General features: G+C 41.4%; 1 protein-coding gene across 43 annotated transcripts in view; it reads right to left on the reverse strand.

The window, feature by feature from the left end:
- Positions 1-24,983, reverse strand: part of Plekha5 (pleckstrin homology domain containing A5) — a 185,638-nt gene that overhangs the window by 151,476 nt on the left and 9,179 nt on the right. The gene's annotated exons all lie outside the window — the stretch shown is intronic.

The following is a 24,983-nucleotide window of genomic DNA, read 5'->3' on the forward strand; positions in this document are numbered from 1 at the left end:
TCTGTGTGGGCACTGGGCATGCCTGCATGTAGGGTAGTGCACATACATACATGCAGCCAAAACATCCATGCATTAAAAATATTCTTCAAGACAGTTTTGTTTGCTACTGTAGTGTTATAGCTGCCACCGCCGCCGCATCACAATGTCTCGTGTCTAACATAAGGAATAAAAACAAGAAACCAACGACACCATCGGGAAGCAGATGGCACTTGTTCCTCAATTCACCTAACTTAACCTCTCAGAGCAGTCACTGATCCTTGAGACCATAGGCCTAGATGGCGTGTGTGTGTGTGTGTGTGTGTGTGTGTGTGTGTGTGTGTGTGTGTGTGTCTCAAGAGTAGGTCTGGCAAGAAATGGAAAGATAAGCCCCCACAATGCCAATTCTGAACAGCAAGTACAAAGATGGCAGCCCTGGGCACTGTTTTACATCTGAAGACTGAAACGATTCCTGCAACACCCTGGTCTTCCTTCATCCACTCAGGCTTCTTGCTGATTTCTTTTCTTTTGGCAGGATAAACAAAAACTGTAATTCCAGTGACCCTGCTGCTTAGGGATAAATAGTCATTTTTACACTGCCTTCCCGGTCCTACTTAGTAGCTGCATGCCACACTTCCTCCTCATTTTTGCCAAGCTTCTTAATCTCTGCATCCCAGAGATAAACTTTGCTAGAGTTCTTCAAACCCACCACACTGCCTCCATCAACAGGCCTAAGGGACACAACCTTCGCCCGTAACTCCCGCCTATCCTCTGGATCTCGGATTAGTCAGGTCTGGGGCCAGGACTCCACACTGCACTTCCCTAAGCCTATCACTGCTGTAATTTCGGATTTATTTGTGTGACAGGTGTAATGACTAGATTCCCCACTAAAAATGTCATAGAAAGAACCACTGTAGTCACCCCAGTAAATAGCACACCGCAGGCCAAATGACCTCTTAGGGTCAGCTACAGAACAGAATCCGTGGAAAGAAAGGAGATGATAAACTAAGACAATACATGCACACCAACAGGGGAGAGACCGGCATCAAAACCCAAGAATTATCAGCACAGCTTAGAGTCACTAACACAAAATTATCTCAGCATCAAAGACTGAACCTGTCTACAACTTTCCAAGGAGAGAGAAGCCTCGGAGGACTTGTAGAGTCACAGGCGGGCGTGATGCCAACGTTAAAATCAAGGCTTATGCACCAGCACCGGGACCACAGAAGCTATTACATCTGATGACATGTTTCTCTGTCTTGTAATAAGGAGTTCACCCTTTTGAAAGACATACTTTTTCACTGTCTGGCTCTACTCTCATTAACTCTAGAACAACCCAGGATCAAATTGCTGCTGCAACAAGCAAGGTTACTGTGAAGACTGCTTTCATGGGTGATCTATATACAAGGTACAGATTGCAAAAGGAGAAAGAATCCTAAACAACTGGGTGAGCTTGCTGGAAAGGAGGCCAGGTGTATTGGCGAGTCAGTTCATTATAGGGAGTCTGTAGGGAGTAGTTCTTTCTCTTGGAATTAATATATGCTTAGCAACTATATTTTTGTTGTTGCTTTTTCATGGCAGAAAGATAACATACAGAAGTTGTTAAATCACTGGCTTACTTGATAAACTTAACTCAAAATTAAGGACAACTGCACATTAATACACAGGAGTCACAGAGAGTGACAAATCTAAGGTCAAACTGGGGGGAAGTCCATGTTGCTTCAGTGACTAGCACCTCCTGGCAGGAGAAAAGAGCCAGAGAATGGAGGGAAGTGAACAGACAAGGTTGTGGGAGGTTCAATCTATCGTCACACACATTATTGTAGATGAAGGCGCTATGTGAGCGGTGAGCTGCAGACCACAGACATCATAACCTGGAGCTTTCTCTAGAGCTGACGGCCTCTGATCTTTGAGGAATTAGAGGACACACTTGGGATGTAACAGACCTGGAGGGTTGGTCCATCATACTGTGTGAAAGTTGAGTAACAACAGATCTCACCCAGAAAAGAGCCACAGCACAGAGGCAGACACGCAAATGAAAAAAAATCAAGCAAGGACAACAAGGCTACCTAGAGTCACACAGACACAAAACATAGGAACAGGACAATCGTCAGTATGATGGGTTTATCTAACAGCAGTACGCTTCAATGAGGTCACTATTATGTGGATTAGTTAGATAAAATTCTTAAATTTAGTTTACTCTAATTTGGGACTTTTTCTTCCTTTTATAGTTTACTATTACTGTACAACTAAAACAAAACAAAAAATGTAAAACAATAACAATAATAAAAAAAATCAAACTATTAGTATTTTGCAAAGCCCAGGCAATTTACTGAAAGAAAAAAATAACTAAATAAAAGGACATTGAAAGGCACAGCCTAAAAGACGACTTGGGAGCCAGACCCCAGCTATAGCACTGAACTGGGGTACTGTACAAAGTGACTCTTCTCTTTCTGCCTCATCTTCCTTATGTAGAAATGCTAAACATAACATTTACCCCAGTTACCAGGATTGTGTACGTCAATACTTATAAACATAAAAAGCACGTTGTAAACATGATTTACATTACTTTGGATGTATCTGATTAAATTTCAAGTACATTTCTCAAATCCATTATATCATAAAACATAAAAAAGTTTACATACTTTTAAAAAGACATAATTGCTCATTCCTTCCCAGTAAGTGCTACTAAAAGCAGCTAACGATTTCTGAATGCACTGAGATACCTGCCACCTGGCACTTCACCTTCATCATCTCACTGGTCCTGACAACAGGACCTGTGGTAGACAGGCTGGGTAACTGCTTGAGAGAATGAGGGAACGCAGAAGCCAGGAGATTAAATGACTTGTCTTAGATCAATTAACAGCCACTGGGTTATCTCTGTGACCTGCTGGCCTGGCCTGTTACTGCTTTTTAAACTAAGCTCTGGTGTCATCTCTAACCTGTTCTGCACTGTGCTTCCATCTTTCCATCATTTCACTTGTGTGTTTGTAAGGACACAGGGAAATGTAATCCACGAAGAGAAAAACCCAAGGTTAGATACCACTATATCTGTGCCCAACACAAAAACACCCAATACGTTTGATGTTTCAATCAGCTTCTAATCAATTCCTAAAGCTTTTCTTAGAAATTTAACATATATGACAGTCTTTGCTTGCATTCTTTGCTGGTTGGTCTTTGTCAACTTCACACTAATTCAAGTCATCTGGGAAGAGGGAACCTCAACTGAGAAAAATGCCTCCATCAGATTGGCCTGTCGGCAATCCTGATTAATGACTGATGTGGGATGACCCAGCCCACTGTGGTGGCACCACCCCTGGGCACATGGTCCTGGATGCTGCGAGATGCAAACTGGGCAGATAAGGAGCTGGCAGTAAGTAGCTTTCTTCCATGGTTCCTGCCCTGACTTCCCTCAACAATGGACTATACTTGGATGTTTCAGTCTGCACTAAGTTGGTTTTGGTCAGTGCTTTACTACAGCAATAGAAAGCAAGTTGAGACACAGTCTGTGCTTATTTATTTCATCAGGGAAGCAATGTTATTTCAATGTTATTTCTGCTGTACATTGAAATAAATGGTTTCAGACAAAGATGTTCCTAATTCACATAAAAATAATACCCCACAAGGCAGAGCCAGGCGGATCTCTGTGAGTTCAAGGCCAGCCTGGTCTACAGAGTGAGTTCCAGGACAGGCACCAAAACCTAAGAAACCCTGTCTCGGAAAAAAAAAAAAAAACCAAGTAAATAAATAAATAATAGTAGCCCATAGAATTAGATGAATCAAGAGTTTGGTGGCTAAGAATACTCTTACTTACATAAAAAGGAAATTATCTCATCTTCAGTTATTTTGACCTGAAGTTTGGCATCTCCTGTTGTACACATAGGCCATAAGCCAATTTTATTAGCACCTTTGACTTGTCACCAATAAAATCTAGATGTATTATATCATATCACAGTTATTGCAGGCACCTTGAAACACAGTGGTCCTTATAGAAGACACATGCCACACATAAATACAAACATAAAATAAGTGAGTAAATGTAAAAGTTTTAAGAAGATAAAAATCTATTTTACCTATTTCGTCTAATTACCTTACTAGAAAACATTCCAAAACTGTAGCACACAATATTCGTACATGGTAGATGAGGAACAGCCAACAGAGACACATGACAGATATTGATTAAAGAATTTAATGTTGAAAACTATCCAGAGAGAAAAACTGAAAGGTGGGAGAGCAACCTGTTCCTCACATTCAAACCACCCACAGAACTCTAGCAATAAGGGAAACTTACTAACTTATGTGAAAATGCAACCACTCCATTTTTAATTGTAACAATTTAACAAGCCCCACCCTCCTCCACCAGGGTGCTACTGTATCACTGGGGTCCCAATCTACTGCTGGAACAAAGTCTACCTGCTCACCTCAGAAACAGACCATTCTTTAAGGACATCTGACTTAAATAATTAGGATCACAACTCTTCCCTGAGGAAAGAACACTCGCAGTTCTTTTTGGAAGTAAGAGCCTACATATATTCCATCTCAGTTAATTCTAAAACACGCATGCCCTGAGAATGACTTAACTACAGCACTTAACTGTAGCTGTCTCTACACTAGCTAGTCCTGGAAGCGTGGCCAGAGGACTTTAGAAACAGCAGCTTCATGTTCACTTTGAGCCAAACCTTCTGTTCAGCCCTGAGTTTAAACTGTGGTCCTCAACCTTGGTGGCTGCACACTGCAATCGAATGGGCTGTAAATCAGAATACAATTCTGGGGTGATGCCATCAAGGACAGCAGACAGTGGAGGAAGTGGGACAATGACTGTTAATAAATAGCTAACTAACTATGAAGCTCATTAGTTCCTGATACATGAAGAGCTTTCTGATAAATGAGGCACGGAAATTTCAATCTTCAGAAAAACAGAGAATACATTTTGGCTAACTCCAAAAGAAGTTTAACAACATTCACCGAGGAGTTTTATCCAGTGACAAGCCAACGGTTGACTAGGCAAGGGAAGAGACTGGGACAGCAGCACAGGTAAACATAATTTGCAAATTTCATTTTCTTTCCCTTGAAAAAACCAAAATGAACTAGAGTAAAAGAAAAACCCCTAAGGATATGTAGACTTTCCTACTCCTTTCTTCAGAGAATTTACCTACTGTTCTCCTCAGGTCTGATCACTTCTAACCTTCAATCTGAGTGCTTCTGCAAGGGACCTGTAATCCTAGCACTCGAGACGCAGAGGCAAGAAGACTGCCTGGGAGTTAGCTGGTATACACTATCACATCTAGGGCAGCCAAGGGCTACACCGTGAGAGTCTAACTTAAAAATTAAAAACAAGTGAAGAAGGGAACAGAACTTCGAAAAACTGACACAGATTTCAAAAGGCAAACTAAAAAACCAAGTGCAGGACATTTCAATAAATAGCTAAGGTTCCTATAGTAAACCTGATTTCAATGAAAACAACCTTCCTACTGTTTTATTATAATCCAAGCTGTTATTAGTATTATTAGTATTGCTGATTATACTTCAGCACATACCCATAAAAGGCTTCAGTGAGAAAAAATTGTTTCCTAGGGCAACATGAAGACGGTGATAAAAGTCTAGAGGATGGGGCTGAGTGACAGCTCAGTGGTTAAGAGTACACACTGCTCATGCACAGGACCCAGGCTCTATCCTGACACCGAGGGCCTCCAACTGCCCTTAACTTCAGCTCCAAGGGACTCTCTGTCCTCCTCTGGCTTAGAGGATGCCAGGAACACATGTGGTACACAGACATACATACTTTATGCATACACATAAAGTAAAAATAATATTCAAAAAATAAAGATTATAAGCTTTGTGCATCTACGAATTAAGGTTTTATTTTTAATTTGTAGACCTCACTATGAAGTGTCGAAAGTTTACAACTGATGCCAATGGTGACGACATGTACCTGTATTCACAGCGCTCAGGAGGTTGAAGTAGAAAGACAGAGAGCTCTAGGTCAGGATGGCCCAGGACACACAGTAAGACTCTGCCAAAAAGCAAGAAGCCATATGTACTGACCCCAAACGATTATCACTACATATAGGCAATTGCCACCAGTGTCTGGGAAAAGAAGGGGACCACAGAGGCGGGAGAGACACCACTAGACTTATCTTCATCATGGAGAGTTCTAACAATACTAACAAAAACCTAAAGGACCATGCGGTGGGATGTCTTTCTGTATGCTGTGAATATGTGTTACTCCCATTGGTTAATAAATAAAGCTGCACTGGCCTATGGCAGGGCAGAATGGAGCCAGGAGGGAAATCTAAGAGAGATAGAGAAGAAAGGCAGAGTCGGGGAAGACTCTGTGAGCCTCTGCCAGGAGAAGCAAGATGTGGAGAGAACAGGTAAGGTCACAAAGCCACTAATGTCACAAAGCCACATGGCAAAATATAGCTTAATAGGAATGGGTTGAGTTAAGTTATAAGAGCTAGCTAGCAAGAAGCCTGAGCCATAGGCCATACAGTTTGTAAATAATAATAAGCCTCTGTGTGTTTACTTGGGACCAAGCGGCTGCAGGACCGGGCAGAACACAGGAAAACTTCTGGCTACAGGATCATGTATTTAACTGAAAATGTTAAGTGCACCAAGTTATCATTACAATGATAAGATTTCAATGTTCTTGGCTTATACACAAAGGAAATGAAATGCTATCAGCCAAGCCTCTGTCTAGAGTAACAGAAAGTGAGTATTTTCTCAAACTGATTTTCTGTATTTTTCCAATAGGGATATATATTTCTTCTGTAGTCAGAAAAAAAATAACATTTTCATATAACATATTGTTTTTAAAATATAGATGCAGGGGACTAGGAGGAAGGGAGGGAGGGAGGGGAAACAGCTGGGATGTAAAAACAAAACAAAAAAATAAAAAATGCAGATGCAGAGCAACACCTAAGTTAAAGGTATTTTGAAAAGTGTTTCAAATACTTGGTTGATTTAAGTGATCAAATTAAAGTTCTTATTTACTCATGGCCCTTTCTTTGAACGGAAACCTGAAGATTTAGCAAATATAAAGGGCTTTAGAATACATTTAATCAGTCCAGAAATACTTTAAAAGTAGCTTCAAATGCGCACATTTCATCCCTGAAGGTGATACTATTGAGATTTTCTAATGAGGTGTGTTAGTAAGGACATACTGTGCAGAGGTTAGAAACTGATTACAGCAGCGTGCAGGACAGATTAGAACAGCCCTACAGTGAGGAAGACAGAAGCACACACTGCTGGCATATAAAGTGGAGGATGGTGGGCAACTTTCAAACAGTATTTTAATACAACAAATGCATCATCATTTCAACTGAAAAAGTGAATAACAAATGGAGAAAGCAGTTTTTTCTAAGTCTGGAAGCCTAGTTTACCTCTTTGGAGAATCACATTTTAAGTAAAGGAATAAAGATAAAGTGGATGCCCAGCTGTTTGCTCCCAGGAATACAAACAGGAAAATAAGCAGAGGGCGGTGAGAGTCTGCGAGACTGGACCAACTACTTCTTTCCCGGCTGTGTTTAATCTGTCCTATAGAACCACGACAAGCCTTTTCCATAATAGAGCCTGAGAACTTCCATTTGCACCCAGCTAGAAAACAAAGGCACACTAGAAAACATTTGCTTATATCTGATGTTGGGCTCAGTCATTTCTCTGGACTCTGTTCTAAACTGTACTGACATCAGTTGAATCACACAGGAGAGGAGTTGAACAGCTCATAACGGGAGTTCAAAGATGACGACCGAAATGTCTATCTACAAGTGACTAAAACATACACATACAAAGGACGAGCCACTGTGCTGCAGTAAGGCACCAATAAAAAAGCTGGGGTATCTGAGGGCCAGCCTGTGTCAGTGGATCACCACAGCAAACTGTCCTGTTGTCTACCTTCTCAAGATTACATATGACTTCTACTGTCACCACAGGAGCCAGGAGGCTGGGATACAAACGGCTGGAGGGAGGTGGGGCAGGACCTCCCGGGGGAGTAGCACTTCACTTTAGCTAACCTCGGCTACTACTGTCTCCTTATAAAACAGAAAGCCATAAAGTGAGAAGCCCAGAACTTGAAAGAAATAAGGTAAGGACAACCACACAATTTGCTGAATGTAGTTAGTCAATTTCCCATGTCGTCAGAATAATATGGCCTCCTTTACTATATTATTCTAGGAACCATATCAACTGGAAAACTAATTTTATGGTCTTCATTTTTTTTAAACTTCATTATAAATTTGATCAAGGTTTATGATAATGGTTGTATCAAATGACATGGTAGCGTGAGAGCCAAAGTTACATTTTTTTAATTACTATGCCTAAGAGATCAATGACACAAAAAGCCTCTGATCTACAAGCATTTGCCGAAGGACAGATAGTTCCAGAAATGCTAGAAGATATTGTTTGTGGGAGCTAACAAGTCACATGTTTTCACTCTACTAAACAAGTTTGTCTTGGGAGGCACCAGGCAGGAAACAGTCAGGATATATACTTGCCCCTGATTGGGCCTGATGGGAAATGCAATAAATTATGGGTTTTCCTTCTTAAGCCCTTGTCATACACGATTCTGGGCCATTTCCTGAGAACCTGGGTATGGACCTGGCCTGAGCCCATCCACCTGGCCAGTATTTAATTAATGCTTGCTTCAAATTTGGCTTTAAACTGTGGTAGTGGTCTTATTCTCAACCACTGGGATTATCAGTACAGTAGTTTTAAAAAGTAATATAAAATGATTCCATAGTTGAGCACATTCAGACCTGTATCGCTGTTCTGAGCTGGTTAGTTCAGCAATTCCCCTTACCCAGCTTTGCTGCCATGGGTTCCATGACCTCTGACACCAAGGGGCAGTCTGTGCACGTTTACTACGGATACAGTCTCTTCCCTCAAACAGTTCTGATCTGAGGTTGCTGGGGGTTTTTTGCAGAAGGAAGTTTTTCTACAAAGCACAACCTGGATCTTTTTAGATGGGACACAAACCCATGATTCTAACTCACCCTGAATATGAATCTCAGTTCTATCTCCTCATTTGTAAAGTCAAATGCTTATATATTAACAGCTAAATAAATGCTCAGTTAGTGGTGACTGGGTCCCTATGGGGGGCAACAGACGAGATCACACATAGAAACACCTAGCAGCCTAAGAACTCCAAAGCAGCAGCTGTCACACAAATCAAAGGGACAAAAGCTTAAAGGAAAGTAGTTTCTGAGTTTCTGCCCTCCAAATCTCAGACAGAAACTGGTTTGTATCCATGTGGAGACAGGGTAAAGTAGGGGTCAGGTATGATTTGCATTGCTATAACCCAATCTGAGGCAGACTTGTAAGTCTGATGCTAGTCCGAGCAACACAGCAAGTACCAGGCCGGCCTGAAGTCTTAGTACGAAATGTATTTTTCCCATAGTGCCTAGCAACAAATGTAGCAAATAGTTCAAAGTCCAATGAGCATTATGAGGTTCCAAGGATCTGTAGACTTTGTGCAGCTCATCTTTGTAGCCCCTGTACTTGGCAGGTTATTTGACATAGTATATTGACTTAATCTCATGTTTTCCAATTTAAGTAAAAAAGAAAGTTTATCTGGACTTTTCAACACTTTCTCTTTGTAGCTGAAAATTCTCTGAAGGAAAGAAGATTTTGTTTCTCTGACATCTGAAAGGATGAGGGCTACCATGTAAGATTGTTACTGTATCTCCACAGTGAGCACTGACAGACACAAGGGCTCACATTTGAGTAACTGCACGCATAGTTTTCATGTTCTATAAAGAGAAACAAAAGCCCGCCAATACTGCATTTCATCCTAAGAGTTCACATCAAGGAAACAAAGCTGCCGTGAAAACATTACTGGGGGAAGCCATGTTGTAGGCCTTAGAACTAAGCAGCCACAGCCCGGCCAAGTACACTAACGGCAGTGTCGCTTCAGATCCCAGAAACACCTGCACGCTCATCATGCCTGTTGAGCCTCTACTAACGACAAAGCAGCAATCCAATGTCATTTGTATGGATTCACCAGTATCTCATGGTTTTTTTGAGGCAGGGTTTCTCTATGTAGCCCTGGCTGTCCTGGAACTCACTTTGTAGACCAGGCTGGCCTCGACCTAACAGAAATCCGCCTATCTCTGCCTCCCAGATTAAAGGCATGTGCCACCATGCCTGTCCAGCGTATCACATGGTTTTTCCCGAGAAACCCTATAAATCAGTATCTAATATAAGAAGTCAATCTTTCACACTTTCTCTAAAAACTTCTTAGCTATTTCCTCCTCTGCCTCACAGATGTTCTCATCCCCAATCCGGTGCTAATCCCAACTTGGGTGCCCAAAGGGAAAAAGCAAGATCTGGGCATTTAACAGCAATGCATCTGCCTTGCCGCCATTCCCAGCAGGAACTCCTACTAAAGAGAATGCTTAGGCTTATAATTCAGAAGTATGGAATGTCAGGTTTACTTATGTCATGTCAAACCAGGTATCACTCCTTGGAGTTTCCTCTTTACCAGGTAAAACAGCTATTTTAGTAATATGCCCAACTTGCTTAATACAGAGCTGAGATCTTTCTAACTGACACCAGATTTTAGAAAAGGATGAAGAACTCCTATGACATTTGTTAAAAGATTTGTTTTCATTATTTTTAATTATGTATAGGTGTGTATCTGCATGTGGGATTATGTAAGTGAGGCCAGAGGCACTGGATCCACTGGAGTTAAGACAGTTGTGAGCTTCCTGACATGGGTTCTGGGAACTGAACTTGGGTCATCTGAAAAAGTAACAAGAACTCCTAACCCCTGAGCAATCTCTCCACCCCTCCTATGATATCTCTTAAGTACTCTGTTTAAAGACAGGCTGGAGGTCAGGGGTAGAAAGGCCTGCTTAGCCTATGCAATGCCCTAGGTTGATCCCCAGTACCACAAGACCAATAAACAAAAACACAGATTCCTGGACCGGCAGAGAAGTCTAGCTGCACAAGCAGGAAGAGCAGAGCAGTGCGTGCCTGTGTAATAATTGCCTGTGAACCCAGCCCTCGGGGGATTTAAGAAGAAGAGGAAGTTAAGGTTACCTTACACTGTGGACTACGTGAAATCCCAATGTGACTGGAGGACACTGTATTAACTGAAATAAGCAGGCACCAAATAACATTTTCTCAATCACAAGAAAGCTAAAAAAAAAAGTTGATTTCAGAAAATACTGATTACCAGAGGGTAGGAATTGGAGGAGGGAGAGAGAGAGAGAGAAGGCAGTTAATGGGTACATTAGAGCCAAGTAGAGGAGAAAGAGGTGGTTAGTGGATGTAACACTGTAGTCAGGTAGAGGAGTTCCAGGGTTCTTTAGCACAACAGGGCGACTGTAATTCACAACAATTTATTGTCTATTTCAAATAGCTACAATAGAGGATGCTGAACGTTTCTAACAGAGAAACAATAAATGCATGAGATGTACACGCTTATTACTCTTGATTTGATTATTACACATTTCTCAAAATACCACATTGTACCCTATAAATATATACAATTATGTATTTTATAAAGAGTTAGAAAATTATAGTAAATACCAAATAATACAAAACTAAAATCTTAAAATCCGACCAAGTACAGGGTCACAGCATTACTGGAGGCAGAGACCCTCTCCTGCTGACATAACACTGAGTACACTTTGATGAGTATGCCACATTTGCACAATTCTCTACTAACATGCACCAACACAATTTCTAAAATATGACAGAGCCATACAGAGTAAACAAAGTCAGCACAACAGTCAAACTACAAAGTAACCAACTCCAGCTTCCAGCTCTTCTAGAGCAGAGCAGACACCCCCACCTCCTGTTCTGAGGTCAGAACAACCTAAATGCCCAAGAAAATGAGGACACAGGAGAAGGAAACTGTATGATTGATGACTTGGTTACTACCTCCAACAGCAAGATTCTAAACAAACCCAGCAAAGCAATGCACAGAGGGATTTCAGGGCAATGGGCAATGGTACTATTTTGTATATCACTATGGTAGAGACCTATCCTTATACAGTTATCACAATCCATTCAGCTAACTGTAGAGTCAGTTCCCATACACTAAATTCTGAGTGGGAAGGAAGTATGATGCATGTGCACCAACTCTTATGTGCATGGTATCAACAACAGAGGAAGGTGTGCATGAGGGTTTATGTGCAGAACTTCTTATGCCTTTTGTTCAACTTTGCTAAACCTAACCCTAACATACAAAGTTTATTATTTTTTATGTTTATTATGTGTATGTATGTGTGTCTGTGTATGTGCCAAAGGAAGTCAGAGGTGTCAGCTCCATGAAGCTGGAGTTCCAGGCAGTTGTAAGACACTTGATTTGGGTGCTGGGAACTGAACTCAGGTTCTCTACAGTAATTATTTTCTCCAGCCCAAAGTTTATTAATTTTTAAAAGGGTACAACATAACCAAATTCAGTTTCTCTAATCAACACAAGAGTCAAGATTACCAAGTATGCTGATGGAATTCATGCATTTCACTGAAGCAGCAAATTAAAAAGGGGAAATTATTTTAATGAATACAGAATAAATATAAGATAAAACTCACCCCTCTTCATTCATTATAGAAGTTCTCCCCAGACTAGGAGTTGTAGAGAGTTCCCTTCATCTAAAAATTGTATCTTTTCCTAATCCTCAAAAAATATCTGCTGATGGAAACTAAAAGCATTAACTTCCAAGTCTGAAAGCAAGTTGCTTCTACTGAACCAGAGCTGCCAGCCAATGGTATAAAGAAGTCCAATGGAGCTGGGCATGGTGGTGCATACCTTTAATCCCAGCACCCATGAAGGAAAGGCAGGACAATCTGTGAGTTCAAGACCAGCCTGACCTACACAGTGAGCTCCAGGACCACCAGAGCTACATAATGAGACCCTGACTCAAAAAAAAAAAAAAAAAGAAAGAAAAGAAAGAAACTCAATGGAAAAACATAGGAGGACTAAAAAGGAACAACAATAAAAACTAGGTGGCTGGAAAGACGGCTCAGCAGCATTTGCTGCTCTTGCAGAAGCACAAGTCCAGTTCCAGGGATTCAACATCCTCTTCTGACCTCTGCAGGCACCAGGTCCACATGTGTTACACAGACAAACACGAAGGCAAGACACACGTACACATAAAATAATGTCAACTTGACACAGATCCAGGGCCATCTGGGAAGAGGGGGCTTGACTGAAGAACTGCTTGAGCCGACTGGCCTGTGGACACATCTATGGGGTCATTTTCTCAGCTGCTGACTGATGTAGGAGGGCCGAGCCCACACTGGGCAGTACCATCCCTGGGCGTGTGGGCCTGGGCTGTTTACCAAAGGTAGCTGCTCGTGAGTGCTGTGGGATACAGCTCTTGCACACTGTAAAGATTTGTCACTCGAATTGGTTTAATAAAACGCTGACTGGCCAGTAGCCAGGCAAGAAGTATAGGTTGGGTGACCAGACTGTGAGAATTCTGGGAAAAGTAAGGATAGAGTCAGGAGTTGCCAGCCAGACACAGAGGAAGCAAGATGAGAATGCTGCAATAAGAAAAGTTACCAAGCCACGTGGCTAAACATAGATAAGAATTATGGGTTAATTTACATGTAAGAGCTAGCTAGTAACAAGCCTCAGCTATCAGATGAATATTTTGTAATTAATGTAAACTGCTGTGTGTTTATCTGGGACCAGGTGGTCTGCACAGGAAACGTCCGATGACATATGAGCATGGGAATAAGCCTGTATCTAGCATTCCTCCAATGTTTCTGCTTCAATCAAGTTCCTGCCCTGATATCCCTCAGTAACTGGGAAGTTTCCTCCCTTAAGTTGCTTTCAAGTCAGTGTTCTCTCTCCTCGGCAAAAGAGCACTAATTAGACTCCCTTTTTATATGTTAATTTTCTTAGTTACCTTGTCACACTGATGGAAAGGTGACTAACATATTTAGGCCCTGGGTTCCATTCTCTAGTACCAAACTAGAAACAAAAAATAAAGCCTGATTTCCATTGCATAAGCAGCTTAATTACACAGATTATTTTAACCAGTCTTACTACTTTCATTGGAACAAGTCTGACCAAAGAGTGGAGGGAAGAAAGTAATTGCTGTTAATTACTCTTCATGTAGTCCTGTCTATGAGCTTAGCCAGGTCAAAGCCTTTTCTATACTGACTCCCAGGGGTGTCTGGGGATCGTAGCCTCCACCTTGTCCCTTCTGCACTGCTGCACCAGCCAACTTGGGGTGGAAGGCTACCAAAGTCTGCTCTGGTTCAGCACATGCTGTGAACTTTTCAAAGAAGAGCAAGGGAAAAGATTAAATATTAACACAGAAGACGTCCACTGTTAACACTGATGCATGAAACTAACAAAAGAATAGAAAATAGAAACATGAAATCCTGATCCTTAGATTTTAGATTTCATTTACTTAATAATTACCATTATATAAATTAAACTACCCTTCAGTATTTGCACATATTATTAATGTTTGACATCTTTAAATAGTTCATATTTAGAAAATGCCATTCCTAGTTTTAAAAAAGTTATTACAAAGTGACACAGAGAAAACATAAAAGATCTTAAGTAAATTTAGTGTCAGTCCTCCATGTATGTATTTCACACCCACAGATTTAACAACTATGGACAGAAAGCATCACGGGAAAAGACAAGGCATCAAAGATGCTCTGTGACTGCCACACAGTGAGGAAGAAGCTGAGTCCATTCAAGGGAAGAGATGAGACATGCCTCTCACTACAACTACCATCATTCCACAGATGCCTGGTCTCACCAGCACTTGTTTTGAGCACTATCCCTTAAGTCTTATTCATATGCTACATCACGAGGCCTAGGATGGCTATGTCTGTACTGAACACATACAGTTTTTCTTGTCATTATCCCTTAATCAATACGGGGGACTATTAATGCATGTTTCCTTACCAATAGGTGGTTAGGTAATCTAAAGATTATGTAAAATACACAGGAAGGGGTGTATATACTGCAGGTAAATACTACACTGTTTAAAAGGGACTTGATCAGCTACAGACTTTGCTATCCATTGAGACAATAGAAGGCTGCATATATTTAGTATGTTAGTTCACATATCTACCTAAATACCCACTAGGGACAGAGTTGAAATTCCTGGGATGACCACCACCCTTTAGCAAATGAGACTTTGGCTTCAGTAGATCCTTTCTCTAAGAATCTATAAGTCAATCAATGCCCATCATCATCTCCATTGGTTTTTCCCAATCCACTCCTTGATCCCATATTAGTCCTACAGAGCTTTGTACTTTCTCTGACCTGTTGTCCAGTCTAAATCTAGGCTATAAGGAAACCAGCTATGGAACAGCTCCATTCACTACCACACGCTTCTATGTCCCTGAATCCACAGCCTCTGTTAGGACATCATCTCAACATCTTAACTCTCCATGACTTTCTTCTGAGGACTAATGCACTGTCTCAAAGAGTTCATAATTCCGATATCCCCCAAAGTCTTGCTGCACCTGTACCATACGTGTCCATAACTGACACTTATAACCACACTTTCAGGGAGCATGCCATATCACACCTCTACTCCACCCTCCAGTAGGCATGCCTAACTATACTCCCTATATGGCTTCTCTGGACGTGGGGAGAATTTCTACTCCAATCCATTAGATTTCTTTTTGCTCCACACCCCACCTTTGAAGTCTGAAGTCTAATTGTGAACAAATTTGTCCTTCTCTACATTCTTCAGATTGTCTACTTTTTATTGCGTTCATAGAGTAAAAGCTTTGTGGATTCAACTATACACTTTCTCTGACATCCCCTATAACTAATAAACACCCAAGAAGTTTCTACAGTATACTAAAGGCATAGGGTTTAGCATGTGGTATTTTAACAAGCTGTTTTTGTATTAATCACAAAGTGTATAATAGAAATCACAGTAGGTGAGAAAAGCACAATTCTGAGGTTTGAGAATTTACTCATGACCAGGATCAAAGGCTATCGCCACTCTTGGGAAGCTCATATCACCAGACAAATAAGCAAGAAAGGGTGAACAAAACCTTAATCTGAGGAAGAATGCTTACAGGAAAAATAAAACTGGGTTAACATGACAAGTACCTAGTTACCACACTACACTGTAGGTGTGGGCAGAGCTCTGATGTCATCTAGAAAACTGTCTTGAAACACTGAGGCCCACTCTGGACCTTATAATAGCTGACACTGAGGCTACCAAGTCAATTACACACAGCAGCAAAAGAACACAATAACTGTTCTATAGGGCTTAGGAATTATAACCATTAAGGAATGTTTTAAAAAGACCACATTTAATGTCTATGTAAAAGAAGCACGTGGTCAGCAATGAGCCCGTTATCCAGTTTAATCCTGTATTTGGTATGGGGGGGGGGTCAGTAATATTTTTCCATATATGCTATGAGACTTGAAGTGTTCCATTTCTTCCTTTCTCCTTGAATCTACAGCTTTATGGCAGGAGTCTGCTGTCATCAAAAGATGCAATCTACTTCACCCCACACCCTAAATCTGAGCTGGCCAACAAGAGCTGAGCTAAACAGACTATCCACTTGCTGACAAGAAGTGGCAGAGGTCAGAGGTCACACAACCCCAGTACTAAGCCTAGGCTTCAAGAGACCTGTGCTTGTGTTCTTTACTTGGATGCCTTTTTTTTTTTTTTAACTTAAAAGAAATTATGTATATAGGTGTTTTCTCTGCATGTTTTGGTATACCATATTGTAGCTAGAGTTTTCCTGTCTGGCCCACAGTCAGGACAAATCTTTGTCACCCGCCAGTCCCACAGCCACTCAGACCCAACCAAGTAAACATAGAGACTTATATTGCATACAAACTGTATGGCCGTGGCAGGCTTCTTGCTAACTGTTCTTATAACTTAAATTAATCCATTTCCATACATCTATACCTTGCTACGTGGCTGGTGGCTTACAGGCGTCTTCACATGCTGCTGGTCATGGCGGCGGCTGGCAGTGTCTCTCTGCCTCAGCCTTCCACTTCCCAGAATTCTCCTCTCTCCTTGTCCCACCTACCTCCTGCCTGGCCACTGGCCAATCAGTGTTTTATTTATTGACCAATCAGAGCAATTTGACATACAGACCATCCCACAGCACCATATGAATGCCTGCTGCCCGTGGAAGCCAGAAGAGCATGTTGGATCCCCTCGGCTGGAGTTACAGATGGTTGTGAACCACCATGGTTGCTAGGAACTGAACCTAGGTCATCTAGAAGAGCAATCAATGATCTTAACTGATTAGCTATGTCTCCAGTCCCTGTATGCCTTTCATTGTGAGATAGCGAGGCTGGGCTGGCCTGCTAGAAGATCAGAGACTACCTGAAAAAGAGTTAAACCATTCCCATAGTCCCAGATACAGTAGGACCCTTTCTCCATAGAAGACATCGTCTGAGACCTCCCAGTGAGTTTTACTAAACCCTGTATAGATTGTGTGTTCTCATGTGTGGAAACACGTGTATGATATTAAAACTATGTGAAATATGGTCTCATTCCTTCAAAATATCTTAGTTTACTTCAGTTACTCTTAAGATGATGAGATAGTACAATGCCTTACTGAATAGATGAAATAAATGAGGCTGCTAAAAGTGAGTTACTAGAATACAGTCACTGACATCACAACAGGTGATCTTATAACTAAGACGGTGCTAAATGACTACCAAGAAAGTAACATAAACAGCGATGTAGCATTAAAAGTTCTTATTAATAAAATCAAACCTGAGCCAGGTATTGGGGTGAACACTGGAAGATCAGAAAACCAGAACAAGCCACAGCTAACCTCACCTGGCCAACTTCTCAGCTGGTCTTGTTTCCCGAGACTGGAAGCTTCTGTGTCCTCATCCCAATGGCTCTCAGCTGAACTGCTGCTCGAAAGCCTGAAGCTTAACCAGCCAAATGCCTCTAGTTTCTGGTCCTCACGCCTTATATATCTTTCTGCTTTCTACCATCACTCCCTGGGATTAAAGGCTCACTTTCTGGGATTAAAGCGTGAGTCACCATGCTTGGCTGTATCCTTGAACTCATGGATTTCTGCCTCGGGAATGCAAGGATTAAAGGTGTGTGCTATCACTGCCTATCTTAAGTATCTAGTGGCTTTTCTGTTCTCTGACCCCAGATAAGTTTATTAAGGTACACAATATTTGGGGGAACACAATACCACACAGCATGAAGACAGTATGCAAAAGAGGATTCATGTCCTGGTCAGGGTGGCACAATATGTTATCACACTACTCAGAACACCGAACAATTCAAAATGTATGGACTGTTTATTTTTGGTATTTTCCATTCAATATGTTCATGCTACAGATGACCACTGATGTAAATAAAACCACAGAAAACAAAACTACAAATTCAAGAGGCTAATGATGGCCATGTAGAAGTAGCCAATATCAGAAGCACCTTTTACTTAAGATCTCATCACAGAGAGAGCAGGCTCAGTAGAGACTAGAAGAACTCCCCATCACCCCAAGGATGCATGCAGAACTATACATATATTTTGGTTTGTTTCTTTTTTCCTCCCAAAACACAGTCTATGTAGCCTTGGGTGGTCTGGAATTGGCTATGTAGACAGACCAGGCAGGTCTCGAACTCATAGAGATCTGCATGCCTCTGTTCCCAGCTGCTGCGTTTTTCTATGGTTTGTGACACAGCAATAGATGATGGGGAAAACTCGAGCTCTTCCCATCGATTCTACCCTGCTAGCCTAGCGCTTTTCCCATTAATCCTTCTGAGAAACTGAAATCAGTGACTGAAATACTTAATGTCAATCTTCTTCCATGACACTAAAGAAGCCACACAGACACCATTCTACTAAGGAAGGACTTAGAATGCGGTCAGATTTTACTTCTGCCACCAATTACCCAGTTAGCTTCAAGCTCAGGGCTTCTGTTTGTAAATCTGCTGTAACAAAGCAAAAGAGCAGCATGTAGGCTCAACACTGTTCAAGAGAGTGGCTGGAAACCAGCAGGGGAGGTGTGAGGCCAGAAGGACCAGGGGCTCCTGCACACATGCAGTTCTTTGCCCCTTTACAATCATCCTGTCAGATATTTCTGTGTAATTTTGAGAACACTTTTCCAAATTCACAAAGGCTTTCCATTTGTTTTAAGCACCATCTCTAACCTTCCCCAAGAGCTAAACGGTTAATTTTGAAAGCAGACATAATAAGCATTCACATGCCTCCGTCCTTCCCACTCAGCTGGGAAAGCATATTTTTCTGACCTGCTTCCCACCCTCTGGGGCTGTCCCATGAATACAAGAAGAACAGAGGAGGGGGTTCAGAAGGAATGTGACCCTGCTTGGCCTATGACCCCAGCTTTCAAGTCCCAGCCTACTCAAACCATCACTGGTCATGGGTTCTGCCTGTGCCAACCAGCAGAGTGTGCACAAGAGTGCATGATTTCCAGCATATTTGCGATGCTGGTATTAATACATTTAAATGCTTCACACCCAAAGATCTACACAGTTGCCAATTCCAGCTTTTATTTATTTTATGAATGATAAGGGATTCTATTCCTTTACTTTGCCTCTCCTACTGACCTCCTCTGCTGTGGGATAATGCCCTTGTACACTGGTTTAATAAAATGCTGATTGGCCAGTAGCAAGGCAGGAAGTATAGGTGGGGCAAACAGACAAGGAGAATTCTGGGAAGAGGAAGGGCTGAGTCAGGAGTTGCCAGCCAGACACAGAGGGTGCAAGATGACAAGGCAGAACAGAGAAAAGGTACCAAGCCACGTGGCTAAACACAGATAAGAATTATGGGTTAATTTAAGTGTAAGAGATACTCAGTAATAAGCCTGAGCTAATGGCTAAGCAGTTATAATTAATATAAGCCTCTGTGTGCTTATTTGAGGGACGTGAGGGGGAGAGATTTGTCCTGACCGCAGGCCAGGCGGGACACAGGAAAACTTCCAACTAAACTCCTCTACTCTAACTTATTCTATTAAATTCATTCACTTCAAAAACATCTATCTTTTTCCAATGTCATCGACACTTCCATTCAAAGCTGCCTTGCCTGTCACCTCTGGGTGTACATCTACACCACCTTCAATTTGTTCCCACTTCAGTTCCAAGTCTACACAGTGCATCTCAATGCCTTTAATTCTTCACTCATGGACAACACTCAAGCTAGCTCCTCCATTTTATCTTCAGGCACTAACAATAGCTACTTTGCTCTTTAAAGGAAGTTCTTAGTTTAATGATATGGGCATTTACCAACTAAATTGATTTCTTTTTCCTAAATCACAGGTCTTTCTTAAACAGAAACCTACACTGTAAAAACCAGGTATGTCACTAAATGTGCACCACATCATCCTCAACTGTATTACATGCAACAGTTCTTACTTTCAGGAGACACAAAATAGACATGAAATTTAGAACCTACATAATGATATTTCACACTATTCCCAAGCCATGTATCTCAACTGTTTTCCAGAATAAATGAAAATGAAGCATTTTTCTTAGATACCCAGTGTCATAAACTTGCAAAACAAATGTGTTCCCTATCTCTATCACAGTTAACAGCTTTTTAGACAAATCAACTCATAATATCATAAGCCTACAAAATAGGCACAAGAATTATCCTCTACACTTTATACAGAGGAAACACTAACAGGGTCCTCTTTATCAAAGTAACACGGTAACAAAGGTGTGACCCTCAGCTTCTTCTCACTTCACCGCAGTGGCCAATGCCCTCTGACTTATCAGACAGCTTCTGAGCAAATAGAACTGGCTGGGAAAGGACGTACATCATGTTGTACACTCAATTCATAAGTTCCTATGTGGGTGCTCATGATTAGTACACATGATTACACACTTTCAAATTTCAGCAAGGTAAGAAAAATAATCCTTAACTAGTATGTTAAAACAGACTGACAGTAATGCATGTATATAATTTATAATAAATATACATATAATAAAAGTACATACAGGAAACTCTCACAAAGTACTTATAAACCAAAATACTTTGAAGACCTCTACTAAGCCAAGTCAAGTAGCCTTAACACAAAAATGCAAATACATATATAACATGAACCAAAACAACCAATGAAGAACTCAGGAGACACACATGGAGCAGACAATTTACAGATGAGGTTCAAGTAGACACTGAAAATTATGCTAATGCATTTGCAACAATATGGATAACGTTGGAGGACTGTCTTAGTTACTTTTCTATTGCTAAGATAATATACCATGACCGAGACAAGTTATAGAAGAGTTTATTTGGGGTTCACAATTTAGAGTCCATGACCATCATGATGGGGAGCATGACAGCAGGTAGGCAGGTATGGTGCTGCAGCAGTAACTGAGAGCGCACACCACGAAACAGAGAAAGACGCTGGGAAGAGTCATTTGAAACCCCATAGCCTGCTCCCAATGACACACCTCCTAATCTTCCCAAACAGTTTCACCAGCTGGGTACCAAGTATTTAAAAGTAAGGGCTTATGGGGGCCAGTCAAACCTCCACAAGGATGCTAAGTGAAATAAGCCATACACTGAAAAAATGGGGCATGATGCCATTTACATGTGGAAGCTTAAAAAAGAGAAGAAACAGTAATGATCAAACATACAAGACCAAAGTGGACAGGGAAGACATAGGTCAAAGGAGAGAGATGCAGTTATGTAAAAAGTCTAGATGCTGAAAGGCTGCAATTAACATTTTATTATCTACTGTAGATCTGCTGGGAGAAGAGATGTTCAGTTTTTCAACACAAGTATCTGCAAGATAATATATTAATTTGCCTAGTTATAGCAACCATCTCACTATGTAATCAAAAGATGATATATACCTCAAATTTATAAAATAAAAACCATCATTAGGCTATACCTACATTGCGTGAAGAATATTTAAGAGAAAAATATTTGCTCTAAATTTAACATGTTATTTTATATCATTTATTTATTCTATAAAAACCCAGCAAGGAATTATTTCTTTTCAAGATTCTGTGCTAAAGCTGTTTTCACTGCATTTTAAATTTTAGGTTGAATAGCCTTATTCTTAATATTTAATTAGTAAAATTGATATTATATACATCTTAAATGAACTTCAGCAAAAGCTGTTGGGATTAATTCATTGAATAAAGAATAACGCCATATTTTTATCTCAGTGATTAATTCTTACACACCCTCTCTCTCTGGACCATGACTATTCAGGGAATAATAAATGTAGATTTCAGTCATAGAAGTGGTTGCACACGACACATACACAGTTTAAAAAGCAGATGAGAGTTGGTAGAGGTTTTCAAGTATTCACACTCTTTGGAATTATATTTTATTTTATTTAAGTGGTCAGTATCTTCAAAAACAGTGGAGGAAACCCCTGGTCCACCACAAATGCACAGGGAGACTTCTTCTTAGTCTAGGATCAGCGTCTACTCTTTCTTCAGAACACAACACTTTCTCTACTCCATCCTCCCACCTGGGAAGAGAGGGCGGCCTCTGACACTTTAGCCTTCTGCACTCCAACTTCTCATGGCACTTCTAGGAGGCTTGCCAACATCAGTACCTCAGCTCCAGCTAAGAAGAGACAATGGAGGGGCTGGAGAAATGGCTCACAGGTTAAGAGCAGGTACTGCTCTTGTAGAGGACCTGAGTTCAGTTCCCAGCACCCATGCTGGGTGGCTTGCAACAACCTGTAACTCCAGCTCCATGGCATCTAGCTCCCTCTTCTGGTCTCTGCCAGCACCTGCATTCATGAGCACATACCCAAACACAGGAAGGGGTGGTGGGGAAGGAGGCAAAGGAGCCTAGTGGCCAAGCATGCAGTCCAGGAATGAACATGTGACTCACAGTGGCCAAAGTCCAGGCTATAGTTTTTTTTTTTTTTTTACTAAAAAGGAATCTTGACCCTTGGGGTTAAAAACAAAAGGCTGTAATTCAGGAAAACAGGCAAACACTCTCTGGTTTGGTTGAAAGAAACCTTCAGTAGCCAAGAAAGGCAGGTAAAGAGGACCCTAGGGTTCACTGTGTCACTCCTGAAGCTGATGTGAAATAAGTCTCTTCAGTTACAGCGTCTGGTTTTGGGTCACTGACTTGGACAAGAATTACCCTGACTAAGTGATGGAGAAGGCACAATAAACTGTGCCCTGTGGTGTTGAGACAAATGGCTTTGAAAGGATAAAAAGCTTTTCTTATCATCTGTTCTTAGTTCATTTCACACATCTAATTGTCCATCACATGTGAGATAGTCATCCATGATTCTGAGACCATGTCTGCTTTCAAAGTGCTAATACCACACGGATTTGATTGGGTGCTTCTGTACTTATTGGCCACTTCAGAACAGAAGTCTCAAATAGCCAGAGGCTATTCCTAAGTAGCCCAGAAATGTCTATCATCTACAGCCCATGAAGACCGCTTTCTATTTCTTCCAGTCTTCTCTGAGCCCACTGTTTTCCATATTTCAAGATCTGACCTACATTTGCTCTGTCTACCTCCTCAGAGCAGCACACACCTCACCAATGCGTTCTCCTGAAACTGCAGTGGTTCCACTCAGACTTGAACTGCAGTGGTTCCACTCAGACTTAGGATTGCTTGTTTGTAACTTTGAGCACTGTGAACACAACTAGGAGGGTCAAGGGTACGTTCTGGGTGTTGGGTGTCTCCCGAGGCCTCACAAGCTCCTGTATCATTTTGACTTTATATGGAGTAGGTTACACATCAGATCTCTGGACAGATTCTCAACCCCCTTCCCACAGCCTGAGCAGAATCACACTTTTAAACTTGGGTGAACACATGGATAGAATATTAAAATTTCACAAAGACCCAAATGACAAGGTTTGTGAATGGCATAAAATTAAATACAGTGCTATGAGCAAAGTCATTTGTGCCATCAACAAGTAATGACAGACTACGAGAAAGGATGAGGTACATGCACGTGTGCGTTCAAAGGCTTTCTGAGGAAAGAAGAGGTTGAATCCCCAGCTGAGGTTGTTGTGAGCTTCCTGACACGAGTACTGGGAACTGAACCCACATCCTCTAGGTGAGCAGTATGTGCTCTTAACTGCTGAGTTCATCTCCATATTAATGCTTATTTAATAATATGTAATTTAATACAGTCCTATGGCAGTTGGGCTGAGAAATGTCCCCAATGGGCACATAGTTGAGACTGCAGTTCCCAGCAGGTGGCACTGTTCAGGGATGGTATGGAACCCCACTGCAGGAAGAGTCATGGTGGCAAGCTGGAGGGTATAAAGCCTTGCTCCAGTTCCTAGTCTTCTACCTCCAGCCCCTGCATTTGCTTAGGGAAGCATTTTTGTTTTGTTTTGTTTTCAGACAGGATCTTGTGTAGACCAGGCTGGTCTTGAACTTGCAGTGCCTTTCTCACCTCTGCTTCCAGTGCTAGAATTACAAGCATAAACCATGACATTCAGCCCCAGCGTTTGTTGAAGAAATAACAAGATAGATGAATATGAAATTCTTAGCTGGGTGTGGTGGCACACATCTAGAGATAGGTGGGTCTCTGTGGGTTCAAGGACAGCCTGGTCTACAAAGAGAGTACCAGGATAGCCCGAGCTGTTATACAGAGAAATCCTGACTAGAAAAATAAAAACAGAAAAATTTTTTTAGCTTGGGTCTGGGATTTGGGTGAGAAAACTTAGGATTGCTTGTTTGTAACTGATGACTAGAGGAAAAGTCTTTGTAAAGGCCAGATTTCAGCCACTGAAAATATTACTGTGTTCTCTCAACAACTCAAAAATCAAACCATCATCAGTATATCCATCCACCCAGGGCTCCCCTCCCTACACCCACACATTGCCTCCTCCTAAGGGTACCATCATTCTTGTGGCCACTTGTTTCTGACTTCTTCCTTTGTCAGTCTCCTTGCTCAGCAGGATTCCCAAGGCCTGTCAACTCCCCTTTAATATCTTTGATCAATGGCCTCCTTCCTTCCCACTCCCTCTGCCACAGGCTTGGTTCAAGCAATCAACTTCTAGAGCAGAGCAACAAACCAGTCTTGCCCCTCTGAGTCCACCTTTGCCCTGTCTCATCCAGGCTGTTTAAATTAAAATCTCCCTAGAAACTTTGGCTTTATGAATGCTATATGAATG

The sequence above is a fragment of the Peromyscus leucopus genome, chromosome 3, assembly GCF_004664715.2.
Source record: "Peromyscus leucopus breed LL Stock chromosome 3, UCI_PerLeu_2.1, whole genome shotgun sequence".
Classification (NCBI taxonomy): Eukaryota; Metazoa; Chordata; class Mammalia; order Rodentia; family Cricetidae; genus Peromyscus; species Peromyscus leucopus.